Below are 13,705 nucleotides of genomic sequence, written 5' to 3'. Positions count from 1 at the left end.
AAAAATGGGATAGATGCAGCTCTTCACGGGGAGTCTAATGGTGGTCTTTGTTTTGCGCCACGTGGTCTAGAATTGCTAACAATTGAGTTTGAAAATTTAACGTCATCAATTTTGAACATTTTTTTACTATAAATTGGCCAAAAAAAGAGGTATCGTTCTCAAATTTAGTATGTGAATAGAAGGCGGTAGGGATTATCACAATATTCTGTTTTTTTTTTGAAATTCAAAAAACTTTTTGCTTTTTCAGCTATTTTATCTAAAACCCTATTTTTTGTTTTAAGGGATCAAAATCCACACATTTTAAAAATCCCCGATAGCAGTTGGGTAGCCCTGTTAATTCTACACCTTTTATGTCTTCAGTGTTTTTCTTTATCTCTAAAGCTGTAGGCCTGACAGCTCTTCCCGTGAAACCTTTTTTTGTCGAAAATGGCAGAAATGACGTCACTCTGACGTCATTAGCGGCCAAAATATCCTAGCCTTTGGAAATTTTTTATCACAATGTGTAAAAGCTATTCACGGGGGCAAAAAAGGTGGTGGGGTGGGGGGGGGGGGCGGCGGGGCAAAAAATGCCCCTCCCCACCTCGCTGGACCAGGGGAATTTCACCAACACAACTTGGGACAACCAGTTGACATGTGACCTAAAAGTTTTGTGTTCCAGTGGCCTCAGGTCAGGTCCCAAGGTCACAAAAAACAGTACATGGTCAAAATGGCATTGAAAATACGTTATTTTGTCAATGAAATCCAGAATTGTTCTTCAATTTCATTCAAACTGGCAGCGTATGGTAAACTCACTGAGTTATATGACCTTTATCCAAGTTTTCCAAATTCAGGTGACCTGAGATCATCTAGAGGTCACGACAATTTTCAAGAAAATGTGTCCAAATAGCTCAAATTATAAAAAAAATATGCTTCATTTTAACGTTTTTGTGCTGTTTTAGGATAATTGAAGATATCCCGCGACCTGGTGGGGGGGGGGCTATTTTTTGCCCCCCCCCTCCAGACTTTTCAATATATCTCCAGAACCGCTGCGCCGATCGTCACCAAACTTTCAGTACCCTCCCGGACATCAATTTTACACATTGTGACCAAAAAAATTTCCAAAGCCTATGATAGGTTGGCCGGAAATGACGTCAGAGTGACGTCATGTTCTGCCGTTTTCGACCCAAAAAAGGGTTTCGCGGGAAGAGCTGTCAGGCCTATAGCTTTGCAAATACAGAAAAATGATTCAGACATAAAAGCTGAAAGTCGGACAGGGCTACAAAACTGCTCTCTCGGATTTTTGAAATTTTTGGATTTTGACCCCCAAAAATCAAAAAATAGATTTTTTGGATATGATAATAGAAAAATCCAAAAAGTTTTTTGAATTTCGCAAAAACCGGATTATATGTGATAGTCCTTACCGCCTTCCATCCACATACCAAATTTGAGATTGATACCTCTTTTTTTGGCGAAGTTATAGCAAAAAAACTGTTCAAAATTGATGACGTCAAATTTTCAAACTCAATTTTTAGCAATTCTAGACCCCGTAGCGCAAAACAAAGACCACCATTAGACTCCCCGTGACGAGCTGCATCGATTCAATACCCATTTCATGCAAAACTATCAACTTTAAAATTTGACCTTTTTGGCCTGACCTTGACCTGACCTTGACCTGAACTTCACCAGAAAGTGACCTAAGCCGTACCTGATAGTCTTATAACCAACACCATTGAGTTGGAAATGAAAAATTGGCCATAAAACATGTATCACACAACCTTAGTAAAGTTGGGCTCATGTGACCTGACTTGTGACCCTTGGTGACCTGACCTGTGACCTGACCTGGTATTGCCAGTGACCTCTAATAGCAACATATCTACTAGGCAACTGACGCCCTACCGCTGATTCTCGACAAAATGCGTTTTCCTCGGTGTTATAGCGCATTCCCTAGAAGACCCGTGAACGGTGAAACATTTCATCTTTGACCTGACCTGTGACGTCATCGGTGACCCCGAGGTCAATGAAATTCGGTTTCCTTCGACAAATTTGACAGGTCTTTCGAACGCCATTTGAATTTTGCGGATCCGTCCAGTAGTTTCGGAGATACGAGGGGGGGGGGGGCAAAAAATAGCCCCCCCCCCAGGTCGCGTTATAAACAGACCCCACCAGGGCGCGGGATAAATCCGGTGTGTTCTGGCTGAAAAAACACCTAGGTCGGGTCATCTGAGGTCAAATGAGGTCAAACTACGTTTTTGCCAATAACTTGGCACACAATAAGGCTAGAGCTTCAAAAATGGTGTCATTGTGTTAACCTTGTGGTCAGCCGAATCGAATGATATGCAATATGATGCAATGTGCTAAACTTCAACTTAATCAATCAATAGCCATAGGAGCCAGTCGCCAGGGGGTCGAGCCCCACCCGTGGCCGTCCGTGTTATGAAAAAGGCCCAGGCCTGGCGAGGGCCCGACCGGGACCGGAGGTAATCCCAACCACCCGAGCCCGCGGGGTAGGGGAAGGGGCGTTTTTCGCCCCCAAGGGAGCTACGAAAACATAAAAGGTGCCAAATGAAGCGTCTTTACAAGACGATTCTAAGGCACACATTTTTCTTTAAATAAAATTTCATTTGTCATAAAATGAATGATTATTGCTCAGGGTAAAATAAATGCCAGGTTCGTGATCAGCGGCTATGAATTCACTATAAACGACCTTTCATATGTCAAGGTCATCTAAAGGTCATTCGAGGTCACATGAGGTCAACATCAAACTTGACCTTTTCCAAACAAAATATATGTCACTCGACGCGACTTGACAAGACAAATGCTTTGGTACTTCTAGTTCTGCTGTAGCTCAATGACCATTTTTGTGGAAGTTATTTGCGAAAAAAAAGAAAAACTCAAACCCGGCTTGGAGTCATTGACCTGACATTTGACCTCAGGCTAACAATTTGCCCCGTACGTCAAACGATATACAACCGTGCTCGTAATTTTGTCTTTATCTCTTAAACTCTATTTTTGGCAGCTGTTTGAAATTCATGTCTGTGACGTCAAAATTTGCCGTGCAAGGGTCCAGGAAAATCGACTTTGTGACGTCATCAAGGGGGCTGGGTCCAATTTTTTTACTCCAAGGGATGTGAAATTGATGGGGGAAAAGGCACGGAGAGTTTGGCGTTTTTATCCCTAAGCGCTCGTAAGCTATCGCAAATATTCGTCAGGGCGCTGGGAGGGGGTAAATATTGTCCACCCCGACCCACGAGACTTAACCCTCGCCCTGGCAGGGCTTTTTCATAGCGCGGCCTGGTGGAGGGGGGGGGGCGGGGCGGGGCGATGTGACTCTCCCCCCCCGGCGTTTCTAAACTAAGCGTCGTTAGCGCTTCGCAACAAAGATCAGTCGATTGCTCCCAACGAGTACTCGCGATTGGTGGTATATTTTTGTTCACCCTAGGTCAGTATTTGACCTAGTTATGGTATGCCAAAGGTCAAATTCCGGGGAAAAGCAATAATTTTCCAAGTTAACTAGCCAATATTGGCGAATCTATGGAAGATAGCGACATGAAACTTTCACGACCGTGTTTGTCAACAAATTAGCAACAAAATGATGTATAGTTGACTGCATTTTAGTCACCACTGGCGTGACGTAGTCCCCGGGAACACGGGAGGTCACAGCCGCCGCCGGCGAGGATAGTCGTAATTGACCTAGGTTGACTTTGTAAAGGTCAAGGAACAGTTTTGAAGGCTTTAACCCTCGCCGGACCTATTGGTTTTCTACATACGCGCCGGCCGAGGGGGGGGGGGGGCGGGTACGACCCCCTCGCCGTTTCGCCCCTGGTGGAGCTAGCGCGTCGCAGAAAAAACGAGCGTGTGCGCCGTTACGAGACGCAGAGACTGGTACCCGATTTTAAGGTCCTAGGTCAACCGGTGACCTCTGAGGTCAGGTCAAGTGCCCCAGGGTACGGTTCAGTTTTTGGTGAATAACTTCGCAAAAAAACGGCGGCAGAGCCGCGATTTTGGCAGCATCGTGTTCGCCTCGCTCCGGCGCGTCGAATGATATACTTTTTGTTTGGGTCAGGTCAACTTGGGGTGTTGACCTCAGGTCAAGGTCAGGTCAGCAACCCCAGGTCACGAAGCTGGTCGAAAGAGGTCATGTCGCATACCATTCGATTCGGCAGGTCTTCCTGAGTCCATTGGTGGCTTTCTCGACTCGCTAGCTCAATTTGATCGGGAGGTATTGACGAAAAACTAATATGACCTTGATGACGTCATTAATGACGTCACGCAATGTCAACATTGCAAAAGTGACGCATCTAACCTTGCAAGGAGTGCATCAAATCACGATTATGTGTGCTTGACATTAGCGTCGCCACGGGGGGGCAAGCGGGGCAGCTTGCCCCCCCAACCTCGGACCGGGCACCCCCTGAGATCGATACAGATCCGATGAGATTTTGGAGTCGGGAAAAAATGGGGGTACCTTTCTGAGAATGCCTGTGAGGTCAGACTCGTTCAAGCCAGAGTCGGAGTCGCAGTCGCCAACATCGTCAAAACACCGACTCCAGACTCGGAAGTGTCAATACTGTGATTCATTTCATGTTCCTCGTTGGTTTTTTATTACATTTTATAGCTGATTTTCATAAGTTTTGAAGTGCTGATACAAAATTTGCGTTCAAAGCGTGACACTGAATCTTCGGGCCTTTCTCAACTCTCGTCAAATGTCTGCGACAGACTCAAGTACCGTTCAAGTGCCACAGGGCTCATGACTGCTTGCTTTTCACACAGGCTCCGAAGGAGCTCCACTGAGCTCTAAGAAGCCTTCAGAGGGCCCAAACCGGCCTCTGAGAGTCCCACTGGTGTTCATATTCTCTGAGGGCCCATACAGGAATCTTTGAGGACCTTACACATGCGTAGACCTCTGAAGTGCCACACGGATCTTTGAGGATACTTTCAAATATTTCTGAGAACCTTAGGCCTCTGATAGCTCAGCCGAGCTTTGGAGGCGACAGATTTTGCTGAGCCTAAGCCTGCAGTTTAGGGGTCACGACTCGGGTGTGCCTCTGAGGGTCCCAGCACATGTTTCTTATGTCCCTATGTAGGGTCCTTAGGGATTCGACACAGACCTCCAGGGTTCACACTGCTATTTGAGGGCTCCCTGCTCACCCTGGGCCTGGTCTCTTAGCGCCCGCCGCCGGCGCCGCCCACACTGGCTTCTGAGGGTCCCACCTTGGGCTCGGAAAGCCCTAAAGCATTACATATGTACACGTAACTATTTGGGGTGACCAGCGCCGATTTTCAGGATCCTAAGCAGGCTTCTGAGAGCCCACACTGACCCTGAGTGGCCTAAAATGGCCTGGAAGTCCCAAGCCTATCGCTAAAGGATCCCTTGCCGCTATGCCGTGCGAAATTTTGGTTCCGTTAAACGTCTTTTCTTCGCGTTTGCAGCGCTTCCCTACACACGAAAAACGAGAAACTTTTTGTTCACAATACACCTCCTCTCACTGGAGCAAAGATGAATTACTTCCGATTCACACTTCCGACATTCACTCTCCGCTGAAAGCCCTACTTAGCTTCAATCGGCGGCTGGGATAAGCCCTATGCATTTTACGTAGAACCTCTGCATGCATGCGTGAATGAAAGTTTCAGCAAGGTGATTCGCTTAAGCTGAGCGTTTAACCTTTTTATGATCATGAGCGACGAGCGTCTGCACAGGGGCTCTCCAGAGTGCGTCGGCAAGCGCAGCCATTGTGATTCTACCGGTCGTTTTTTGTTCAAAAATTTAAAAAAAATTAAATTTTCTGTAAAAAAAATGGCAAGTCATAGCTACAAGGAAAACCTTGTCACCATCGTATTCCTCGCACCATTGCGCGTTGAATGATATGTAAAATGAATGAGTAACGACTGGAGGAAGGCAAGATTTAACACAAAAGTTGATTTTGCCCCCCCAACCGAAAATCTCTGGCGACGCCTATGGTGCTTGAGATAGTTGGAGATCGTTCCCGGCGCCAGAATAGCAGTTTTTATTTTTCCCCATTGACTTATAATGGTGAGGTCACGAAAATGACCTGACCTCATATGACCTTTAGGAAAAATCCGAGATATACAAGTTGTGAGACTCATAATGGATACTAGATCCTGCAAGTTTTATTTCCCTGTGACATCTCCTCTGGCAGTGAGGGCGTTGCGAAGCTGCGACATCTGAAGACCGTGCAGAGGTTCACTTATGACGTCATAGGTCAGTGATCTGACTTGACCCAAAAATGCAGTTGGTGTCAAAAGATTGGATCAAAGGTCAGGTATGCCAAGTTTTAGCTCTCTATCGCCAGCGTGTTCGGAGCTATCGCGAAAAACCCTATGGGGGGGGCGGCACCCGCCCCCACCCCCTCGGCCGGCGAGGGTTAACCCTCGCATGTGTGCGGCGTTTGCCAGCTTCTAATGTGTAGGGGGGGGGGGGTCGGTTGGACCCCCCCTTGCCGTTTGGCCCCTGATCGAGCTAGAGCTTCGCGGAAAAAACGAGCGTGTTGCCCGTGACGAGAGGAAGCCGATGATACCCAATTTTAAGGTCCTAGGTCATTGGTTGACCTTCCAGGTCAGGTCAATGACCCAAAGTCGGGAAAATCGGGACCTGTTAGAAAGTCGTAAAGTGTGGCTGCTAAGGGGTTTTCCGGGGTGCTGATCACGAATATCGTGTTAGTTTTGATCACAGATGATGTCTTTAAGCATTTAGACCAGGTCGGGTCAGGTCAGGTCAGGTCAACCAGTAGGCGTCGTGACGGGTATTCGTAGTACGTGTCAACCGCCTCTGACAGCTTCGTAACATGTTACGAAGGCACCAAAACTACTTCGTAAACGTTCAAATGGATGCTAAATTCGAATTCAGCTCCAAAAACTAGCCTAGAAACATGTACAGCTCGAAAAAGTGAACCGAGGTCACCCGAGGTCACCAAAGGTCAATGACCTGACCTGACCTTCAGGTGACCTTGACACCCATCCTAATGCATGGAAGCAACATCAAATCACATGTTTGAACGTTTGAAACCACGAAAAGCTTGCAAACGCGCGGCTAATGCGAGCCGACATACGCAGAATCGCGATTCCGGCCAAACATGGTCTCGGAAAAGAGGTCACAGGTCAAAGGTCATTTGGGTCAGGGTCATGAAATTTTCAGGGTATGTGTAAAATTGATCAATGTGAGGGTACTGAAAGTTTCGTCGCGATCGGCCGCTTTTTACGCGAGTTATTCGCGAAAAACCATGGGGGGGGTCCATCCGACCCCCCTACACATGCGAGGGTTAAGGTGAAAATTGAGACATAAATTCGGATTCAGGACCTCAAGAACCCCCACAAAACACAGCTCATATCACGAAGGTCAGCGTGTGAACATGCGAGGTCATTGGCCTTGGTTGATCTTAGAAAGGTCAATATACAATGTAAAGATTCATGTCCTTTAAAATCTGACATAAAGCACACGGAATAGTTTCGTTTTTGTCGATGAGATCACGTCCAGTTACGCGGAATGTACGATTATGTAAAAAAAAAAAAAACGGTCGGACATTGTCATAGCTCTATCATGACGTCATAGCTCGGTGACCTGACATAACCCGAAAATATCATAAGCCAAACGTTACGCAACGGATGCCCCAGAGAATATATAAAATTTCAACACGATCCGACTAATATTTCGGCGCCCATCGCAAAAAAACCTCAGGGGGAGGGTCGCATTGACCCCCCCCCCCCCCCCCGCCAGGGCGAGGGTGAAAAGAGCTCTCAAATGCACTTTTTCTGACGCTGCACGTTAGGCTCAAAACCTTAATGCTGATTTGCGACAAGTTCTGAAAACCAGGAAAATTTGATGACAAAGGTTGACTTGAAAATGTTACCTTTGAGGAGTTCGAGTACCTACGTTAACGATTAGATTACACCACATCACTCGACGCGGCTCGGCGATGGGAATGCGACACCAGTAACAACCATGTGGTGAAAGGTTGGGGTCAAAGATACTACACATCATCATTTTTCTCAAATAGGTCATTTTTTGACGGTTTTTAATAGCGAAAGTTGATTGAAAGAGGCGTCAGATGCGTATCTCTCGCGACGCTTTAGTGATTCTCCTTCGCGAGTCATTTGCCGCTTTGCCAAAATTCAAAATGTGTCGAAATAGGTGAAATTTGACCTCACCGATCTTTGATAGCCTTACCTTTGACCTGAGACATAACAAATGATAGGGTAATTTCTGCATATTTTTATGGCCTTTCGAAAGCCGCCTACCACTTGCAGTTACATGATCCAGAAGCCTAGTTAGTGGGATGATCTCAAACTATAATCTCCCCCGATCCCCAGTATGAGGTGGAGGCTCAGGTCCAGGAGCCGCGGGGGCGCGGGTTGTGCCGAAAATGCCAAGAGCACACCAAGTTCTCTACTTTTGCTCATCGTAATACGATATCGACAGATTACTGTCATGCATGGAAACGTCAGATGTCAAGTTAAAGAATTGTTACTGATTCACTTATAGTCAACTGCGTTATAGCAACGAATCGATTACCCTGTGCCGTGGTGGTGGATAATGCTTTATAGTTTATACCCCCTGCACTGGCGGATCCAGGCTTGCGTTTGGGGGGGGGCCAACTCATGCAGGAGCCAAACCTAGGGTACCCCCAAATCCTGTTTTCTCATCGGATTTAGGCCACTTATTTTTCGTCACAGCCCTGACACTATGAATTTTTTTTTAACTAAAAAGAAAAATATATAAATGGTAGCCCACCCGACCCATGCCTTTATATTACTTTGTAAACACTTACCATTGTTTTTATCGACCAGTTTAAGGGACCCTCCCACCTTAACATTAGATTTGAGCTGAGATAGCCAAAATGGGGTCCCTGGCTCACAATTACCGGTTTCGGCACGCACTCACAACATCGAGAAATGCCTTAAATCGGAAATATTGAATTTCAAAATTGCAGCATTTTGATTCAGAGGGGCTAATGCTTTTGGATACCCCTCTGAATGTGTGACGTCAGCGGATATCTAATGATTTTTTAATATTTTACTAAAACGTTTGGTAGCATGCGGTGGTATAGGCTGCTTTGCGCGCAACAAATGCCGCACTTTCAAATAAAGTCGCTAGGAACAGCAGCGGATATCCCAAAAAGTAAACAAAAATAAAAGTCTAATCTCTTGAAAACCGGTGAATATTTTTCGATAAAATTTGGTAGATATTCGTTTTCGCCCTTTCTGAACCTAGCGACATCACTTTCATGCCAATTCATTAACTTTTTTGAAGGTGGGAGGGTCTCTTTAAAGGAAAAGGGCCACCTTTAACCGGGGGATTGAAACTGAGATAGCCATCTTGTAGCCCGTGTCCGAAAACTTATCTGTCTACCTCCTTACGGCCGATTTCGGCCTCCATTCGTAGTTATCGGCAATTTTAAAAGAAAATACGCCAGGAATGCGTCCTTATCCCAGGAATGCGTTCTTATCCGACAATACAGCCACCCGCGGCGAGGCTTTGGTTTTTTACCAATCAGCTCCAACCAGCTCAGCTTTAACCAATCAGCTTATCTGACACAATCCGACGAGTCTGTCTTCTGAACGCTGATTGGCTTGAGTGTGACGTCATCGCTATGCCATCATACAGTAGGTGCCGTAGAGAGTATCAACATAGTACCAATATGTTAAATAGTTTTAAATACTTTTTCGCGAATTGTGCACTTCTGGCACCAGTTTTAAAAAGAAAATGAAAAATAATAATGTCAAAATGAAAAACAACGATATCTTCATATTTCACGAAGGTGGCCCTTTTCCTTTAACCCGCTTCGAGTCAGTGCTTGGGTCCCTTTGCGGGCCGGGAGGTGGTAAAACAGCCCTGTCTAACTCGGCTCCTGGGCCACGCCCTGATTGAACTATGTTTCATTATCGTTTGGGGGAGGGGGAAAACGGGCCACTTTAGGCCTCTGGGAAGGGGGCATGGCCCTAAATACCCCCTCCCTGGATCCGCCAGTGTAAGAAGAGACCATTGGAGCTGCAGTTGGGTACCTCAGACATCAGGGTACGCCCTCAGATGTATGTATAGGACTCGCATGGAGACCTCTTATGCTATAGTGTACTGAAAGGACCCAAAGGAGCCTGTCTATATGGGCTCCCGGAGATAGACGTGGGCCCTCAGGAGCCCGCCAGAGCCCCAATGAGGGATAAGTGAGGGATACCAAGTGCCTGCAATTGCATATTGCATAAGCCATAACGCCTTTACAAATCAATATATTATGCATCAGTGGCAGATCCAAGGGGGGCCACATGGGTCATGACCCCCTTGGTGCCCGGGGGCACCACAGGCCTGTCAGGGGCACCACCGGCCTAGTAGGGGCACCACCAGCCCGCCAGGGGCACCACAGGCCTAGCAAGGGCACCACGGGCCTGTGAGGGGCCCCACAGGCTTGTCAGGGGCACCCCAGGTCTGTCAGGGACACCAGAGACCTGCCAGGGGCGCCATTGTATTGTATTGTATTGTATTACCTTCATGGACAATCCACGCGTGGCGTGGCGATTACAGTCCAGAGTCTGAGTCGGGCACAAACAAAAACATGCGGGGACAAGAAACACAGGCATACAGATTCAATCGCTGGACATTTGCTCTCTCTATATACAAACGGACGATTCAAGACAGCACACCGCACACGGATGTCGCACCTCCTTCCCCTGACACGGGTCATCGTCGGGCGGTCGCCATCGCAGGACAGACTGCAGCCTTGGCCGCACGGGCGAATTGGGCGGGGCGCTGTTCGATGACACCGGGAGGCAGACTGTTGAGTAGCGCCGCGGCCCGGTAGCCGAATCGTCGCTTGCCAGTCTCGAGCCGCGAGCGTGGAAGGTGGAAAAGGTGGTCCTGTCGAGTGGATCTCTCTCGCGCGTCACTGTTATTCGTGAAGATGGCAGCTAGTGCTTCGGGCTCGCCGTTGCTTATTATTTTCTGCGCAGTTACCATGGTTTTAACATCGGCCATAGCTTTCGGAGGCATCCATCCGAGTGAATCGCGGAGGCCAGAGACGTGATCGAATTTCCGGCGGCCGAATATGACCCGTGCTGCAAAGTTTAGAATTTTTGGAGTCGGTCGAAGTTTTTCTGGGAGCCATTTCCATATAGGGGAGACCCGGGAGGTATGGGCCCCCTGGAGGTATGGGCCATCGCAGTTTTGAAGAAGTGTTGCGTATTTTTACACATTTGACCGCGTAAACCGGTAGCAGCCATTCCGTTATACAACCCACGTGATTTTCAAAATCTTCCTCAGTCTTATTTGGCAATGAGCGGTGATAAAGCGTTTTTGCCCTCTTCGAGTAAAATACTGTATATGCTAAAAATTCGTGAAAAATTTGAACCAGGCTCGTTTTATGATGTCAGACCAATACTAACATAAAGTTTAAAGCATGCAAATAAAGACTGGATAGACAATTTGAAGCTTTCTTGCAAGATTATGAGCTGAGATGCTACGCAAATTCTGGCGTCCTAACTGGGAGGTTCGGACCACCCATCCCCGTTGATCCTAAATTGATAAAAGGATGCTTTCATTGAGTGTCATCTTCAATCAGTTTAATTTTTGTCGCGCAAGGTTGAAAATTTAACTTCAAATCTCATTCGAACAGAAAAAATATTATTTATTTTATTTCATGGTGCATGATTGAGTTTACCAAAATACATATGTGCCCAAGTGACCTCCATGAAGTAAGCTATTGGCCGCTTATGCGGTTCCTGGGCTCTAAGAGAGATCAAGGTAGATACCAGCTACGAGTATTGTTCTCACTGTCGAGAAAAGAATATGAAACATGGCACCGGCCCATACCTTCCGGGTCATGGCCCATACCTCCCGGTGTATTTTGATGGATCGAAAAAGCACATTATTTATTGAAAGTTTTCTCGAGACAAAATGGTTGATCCCAGATGCCTAATATCAGGCACACTTTGCAGGCGAAAGGCGATTTCACTTGCACACTAAACCGGGTCTACCCACTGCCCACTGTAAGAAAATTGCCTTTTCACAAAACCGGCCCATACCTCCCGGGTCTCCCCTACAGTGAGGCAGTACTGGACGCGCGAGATGACGAGTGCAGTCACGATCGTTTTGAGGATACCGTCTGGGAGGCAGTGTCGTGCGTGGGAGAGGCCGATCAGTACGCCCATGCAGCGACGGCTCAGCTCGGCCACGTGTGCTTCCCAGGTGAGTGCGCCGTCGAATACAACACCCAGGTTTCCCACCTGCGCGCACGGCAGGAGCTCAGCGTCACGGAAAGAGATTTTGAAGCGAGGCAGGTTACGTAGGTTTTGTCGGCTACCGAATACCATCAGTTGAGTTTTAGAAGCGTTGACTTTCAGGGCGTGTGCGCAGAACCATGCGTTAAGTGACTCTAGCGATGCCTCCATGCGCGAGATGAGACTCCTGATGTCGTTGCGTGGGCCGCTCACCAATATCTGGGTGTCGTCTGCGTACTGATAAGCGGTGGCGTCTCCGGCAAATAGTGAGAGGTCGTTGGAGATATAGTGAAGAGGAGGGGACCCAAAGCCGAACCCTGGAAGACTCCTACGGTGTTTGGGAGCGGTCGAGAGGTTATCTTACGGCCGGTTTTGTCTTTCAGGGATACACTCTGCGTGTGTCCCTGAAGATAAGCGGAAAACCAGGAGGTCTCAATACCGCTGTAGGATTTCTTATCAGCACATTTTTTAGGGGGACATGGTCGTCGAAGACAGGTAGAAAGTTGTCTAAAAAGACCTGCCACTTGTCAGCAACAGACGTCGAGTTATAAACTTCCTGCCAATCGACACTCAGCAGCTCTTGGTTGATAGAGTGAACGTCCACTTGGTTAAGTGATCTAGATTGGATGACAGTTGGTTTTAGGCGCTGCTTAGGCACGTCGACGGTCACGTGGATGAGTTTGTGTGGGCTGAAATGGCAATGGACGACGCTATAAGAACGCACAAATTTTCGGTTTTGTACAATACACACGTCCAAGAGAGAACCGGTAGTGAATGTTGATGTTGTGACGAGTTGATCCAGGGAGTAGTCAGAGAGGAACTCGCTGATGTGTTGACGGGCGGGAGAGCTAGCGCTCTTTAACAAGTCACAATTCAGATCGCCGCATATAACAAACGGGACGTTGGGGTGGTCGATAAGGACACGCTGAAGCTGGATTTCCAAGTCTGTAAAATCAGCACGCAGTGCGGTCGCGGAATGACGCGGCGGTCGGTACACCGAGCAGACAATCAGATTGCGATTTTTTGGTAATTTCAACAATGCCCACTGCGATTCCAGAAGACTGTCCGGGCACTGCGACCATGGGCCTGTCAGGGACACCAGAGGCCTATCAGGGGTACCACAGGCCTTACAGGGGCACCACCGGCCTTGCAGGGGCACCTTGGGCCTGTCAGGGGCACCACAGTCCTGTCAGGGCCCAGGGGCACCAGCGGCCTAGCAGGGGCACCACAGGCCTGCCAGGGGCACCACCGGTCTAGCAGGGGCACCATGGGCCTGTCAGGGGCCCCACCGGCCTCGTAGGGGGCACCACCGGCCTCGCAGGCATCACGGCATCACGCAGGGGCACCTTGGGCCTGTCGGGGGCATCACGGGCCTGTTGGGGGCACTTTAGGCTTGTCAGGGGCACCACAGTCCTGTCAGGTCCCAGGGGCATCAGCAGCCTAGCAGGGGCACCCTAGGCCCGCCAGAGATACAGCCCACCGCTAAAGTAATGTAGGGTTTTACCAA

The sequence above is a fragment of the Amphibalanus amphitrite genome, unplaced genomic scaffold (genome assembly GCF_019059575.1).
Source record: "Amphibalanus amphitrite isolate SeventyFive unplaced genomic scaffold, NRLGWU_Aamphi_draft 001259F_arrow, whole genome shotgun sequence".
Classification (NCBI taxonomy): Eukaryota; Metazoa; Arthropoda; class Thecostraca; order Balanomorpha; family Balanidae; genus Amphibalanus; species Amphibalanus amphitrite.
This window is presented reverse-complemented; position numbering follows the sequence as displayed.